At 47.4% G+C, this 4,597-nt stretch overlaps 1 long non-coding RNA gene across 1 annotated transcript; it reads right to left on the minus strand.

The window, feature by feature from the left end:
• Window positions 1-165: 165 nt before the first annotated feature.
• LOC106812823 lies at window positions 166-2,357 on the minus strand. The gene is made up of 3 exons (XR_001394393.1): window positions 2,317-2,357; window positions 1,072-1,241; window positions 166-193 (listed from the first exon to the last, which is right to left on the minus strand). It is a non-coding gene; the product is annotated as an uncharacterized LOC106812823 (long non-coding RNA).
• Between the last annotated feature and the right edge of the window lie 2,240 nt (window positions 2,358-4,597).

A 4,597-nucleotide genomic window follows, 5' to 3' on the forward strand; every position in this document is an offset into this window, starting at 1 on the left:
CAGATGATTTTTTTCTGCTAAAAATCTTTCGCTTCCATATATGCTAACTTTAACACGTTGTGACGTCACGGTGGAAAAAAAGTTATTCGTGCATGCCAGTTACCATTTATATGATGAATGAATCCGTGGCTCGACGTCCCCTCTCTGTTTGGTCGCCGGCTGGCTAAAACCTCGAATTTTGTCGACTTTCGAACTGCAATGCAACAAAAAAGAAGACGATATCAACTATCAGTTTTCATAACAACGGTGTAGTGGACACCTCTCAATTAGAATTTAACAGTTTTAAGTTTGACCTTTTGACCTCTGATTTTCAAGAATAAATTCCCCAAACCCATGTTTTCGTATATTTTCAATAGTTAATTGCTCATACTCAAAAGAACGTGGCGTCAGTCTGTCTCTATCAGCAGGTGGCAGCTTTATAGTAACATTCCATAGTAAACAAGCAATTACAGTAGCTGCATTTCTTATCAGAGAAAAAGTGCTGCACATCCCTTCAGCTACTGCAAAACGCAGCCTGTGTGTTTCGTACAGGGCAATGCTTGCCAGCACTTAACGCAGCACAAATGACGTAGAACTGATTTTTTTTCACTGAAAACCTGTGTAACAGACAACTCTGCTGATGCTCATTCCCATTTATTCCCCCCCAAGCAGCATTTTGGCTATGCCGGAAATCGCCGAAGAGTTAAACCAATCATAAATCGCTTGTAAAACACGAGAAATCTGCTCGTCAAAGGTCACGACATGCCCGTAAGGGTCACGGCCCAGGCTGATGCAGCCTCCGAAAAAGCTCGGGACAAGTGCTCAAGGAAACAACGGTTAAAGAGCACTTTCGACTCTGCTGGCACGCAATAGGAATGCAACAGTAGGATGGAGGCGCTCGACGCCGACAGCCGTTCGAGCGGCATTGGATTTCTCTACTCTTCTCTGTCCGCTTCACAAAAGCATTGCATAATTCGCCACCTGGTGCAAAGCGAGGGCAGTTCCAACCTGAGATACAACCGGCTGCAGAATCGAAGATAGGTCGCTTAGATACGAAACCAGTCTGTCAAAGACTGTGCCGCCCAGTCTTACCTGTGGTGGTGCCGATCTCACGTGAGAAAACAAGGTACGCCAGCAGTGCGAAAGAGATCCCTTGCAAGGCTGTCAAGTCTGCAGCATGCCACCATGTACAGGGGAAGAAGTACGAGTTCGCAGTGGCCGCACGCACCTTCAGCAACCAGCCAGTCAGTCTGTAGAAGTACCTATAGAACAGGAACAGTGGCTATATGCCCGGCAGCCGGGATATATCTGACGGCTGCCGGGCACGGTCTTCGATTTCCTAAATGCCCGGCAGTTTTTAATTTTCCGCATTATCTCAAGTAAACAAGGGTTAGGGTTAGGGTTAGGGTTAGGGGTAGGGGTAGGGTTAGGGTCAGGGTTAGGGTTAGGGTTAGGGCTAAGGTTAGGGTTAGGGTTAGGAACTGCTGAGCATTTAGGAAATCGAAGACCGTGCCCGACTGCCAGGCATATAGCCACAGCATACTCGATAACCGTCGCAACAAGTTCACGTCTATCTGCGTGCATTCTCATCACACACTGATCTGTACTATTAGTTAATCAGTAATCTCACTTAGAGTTAGGATGTAATTAAGTTTTAGAACACACTGACAGAGTGCAAGCAAGTAGCCACAGACCGCATTGTTGCAGCCGGGCAAGCTCAAGAACTATAGCTTTTCGGGGGGGGTGGGTCAAGGCTTTTCGAGGGGGGAGGGGGTAAGTTGTTTTCTGTAGCTTTTCGGAAGGGGGGAGAGCTATAGGCACTCGTCTCAGTACATGATGTGCATATGGTCAGACACCAGATACAACCAACAGTGGTTTTTATGCCATTTTTTGCTGTACTTGATTTTTGCAAACAGAACGCATGCTATTAAATTATAACAAGGCTAAAATGTCCAAAATTTTGCAGCAAAAAAAAATCTGGCTTTATTGCTTTGTTTTCGATCGACACGCAAATGTAACGGAAAATACGGGAAATAATAACATTTATTTACAACACGAGTTAAGGTATCACACTGGGAAATGATTTCCCATAGGCGACCATACTTACGAAAAAATTCCCATTAATCAGCCAAATTTCTTTTTTTACAAATAATAATGCCATCCTCTGAATCCAAGTCGCAAGTGACACCATATATGTTATTAACAAAAAAATTCTTCAATAATTTCTCTTGTAAACAAACTTTTGCCAGCACACACTAGAAATGGCCAATTTACAATGTGAATCTGCACAAAAAGTAGGCTTTATTTGAAAATTCCTGGGCCGCCCCAGCAACGCACCTCGGACAAGCCGTTTACACTGTCGGAATCAGAAAACATTCTAGTTTCTGAAATTAACAATTGCAAACAGTTAGAACCCTTTCTAATAAGAAATACAAAATTCTAGCGCACGTAGACACTCTAATGCAAACTCATTCTGAACCTGTCCCAATGCTCATTGGTTGATTTGCCATCGTCATACCTCAACCTAGGGTCTCTGTATATAGGGACCCTACCTCAACCCACTGACATTACTACTACACGTGCGTACGAGCACGCTGTGTTATGCAATCGCTAATTGGTGGATGCGTTTAGGATTAGACCAATCAAAGACCGAATACAATACGACGGGACACTCGCTAACTAAATAAAAACAGTTTTTAGAGTTATTTCAAGAGCAGTTGCACATTAATTGCACTCACAATCATGACATACGCGATTACACACATAATACACATGCACTCTTCTCTATCCTCCCTTTTGTCTCATTCTCCTCTGTCTCGCTCTTTTCCCCTCCTTTTTTCCGCCTCACTCTCTCCCCTCTCCTCTCTTCCGCTTCAATTTCGCATAAACACGCGCGCACACTCGTATCCAAGCGCACACTCGCATACACGCGCACACTTGCATGCAAGCACACACGCACACACTCATATAAACGCACACGCACACACTCATATAAACGCACACACTCACATACACGCACACTCGCATACACGAGCACACGCGCGCACACTTGCATACACTCGCATACGGGCTCATACACTCGCATACACGCACACACTTGCATGCATACACGCACACACTCATAAACGCGCACACTGCCATACACGCGCACACTCGCATGCACGCACACACGCACACACTGTCATAAACGCACACACTCGCATACACGCATGCACACTCGCATACACGCGCACACACGTGCACCGCACACGCACACACTGTCATAAACGCACACACTCGCATACACGCATGCACACTCGCATACACGCGCACACACGCGCGCACACTTGCATACACTCGCATACGCGCTCATACACTCCCATACACGCACACACGCACACACTCAAAACACACTAACATACACGCACACTTGCATACACGCGCACACGCGCGCACTCCCGTACACGCATCTCGCACTCTCATCTTCGCATTTTTTCTCGCCCTCAAAAACAAATTGAAAATATAATAATAATAATATAATGATATAATTGTCACAAACTGCTGTGTTTGCGACAAATTGTTATAGTCTACACTCTACACAGAAACTGCAACAATAATATTCAATATTTAGGAGCACCTTCAACATGCTACATGTGCACATAACATTAAACGCAATCAGAACTGCAGGTCCGTACAAACGAAACGTAACCGATACCGTGCATGCCGAGTGTATAGCATTCTAGCGCGGCCATGACATATCCGAACCCGTGCATGACGCCAGACACAAGGAACAAAGCACGCTCGGCTCAAATAATGTTTCCCGTCTCTCTCTCGCTATTCTAATTAGTTCTATTTAATTAATTCTATCAACATGCCTTTTTTCTGGCCCGGTACTAGACAGTGCGTGTGGCATCCCTTGTCCAAGTGGAAATCTCTTCACTTCTACTTATTACTTGATATTTCTCTTCCAGACGTCAGCGAAACGCACCCGCGCCCTACGCTGACACTTCCCCCAACTTCTCTCTCACACAACCGTGTGCTTACTACCGCCCTCCCCTCAAACTATCGCATGCCGGGAAAAGAATCCTCACACCCTCACGTGATATTCCTTCGTAACACGCGGTTTAATTGTTCTTGCTAACATGTTACTGCGAGCGGGGGTACATTTCGTTTTCTCTTAACCGCGTGCGCAGCCAAAATTTGTCCTTGGGCGGCGGCGCGGCGCGGTCTGCGTATAGTGTGTGAGACGATATTAAACCCAACATACGCAACAGGAGAGCGTGCGTGCGTACGTGCGGGCGGGCGGGCGTTCGTTCGTGCGTGCATACGTGCGTGCGGGCGGGCGGGCGCGCGTGCGTGCGTGCGGGCGGGCGGGCGTGCGAGCATGTGTGCAGGCGTGCGTGCGTGCGTGCGGACGTGCGCGCGTGCGTGCGGGCGTGCGTGCGAGCGTGCGGGAGGGCGGGCGTGCGCTGTGTGTATGTATTGTGAGTGGACACAGAACGCGGCGGCCACGCGATATCGCCGCACTACATATTATATCAAGTGCGGCTTGACGGTATACGCACGTTACTTTCTCTCTATCTCTCTATCTCTCGCGCTCTCTCTGCGCGCTCTCTCTGCGCGCTCTCTCTGCGCGCTC

Source organism: Priapulus caudatus, unplaced genomic scaffold (assembly GCF_000485595.1).
Source record: "Priapulus caudatus unplaced genomic scaffold, Priapulus_caudatus-5.0.1 Scaffold690, whole genome shotgun sequence".
Taxonomy (NCBI): Eukaryota; Metazoa; Priapulida; class Priapulimorpha; order Priapulimorphida; family Priapulidae; genus Priapulus; species Priapulus caudatus.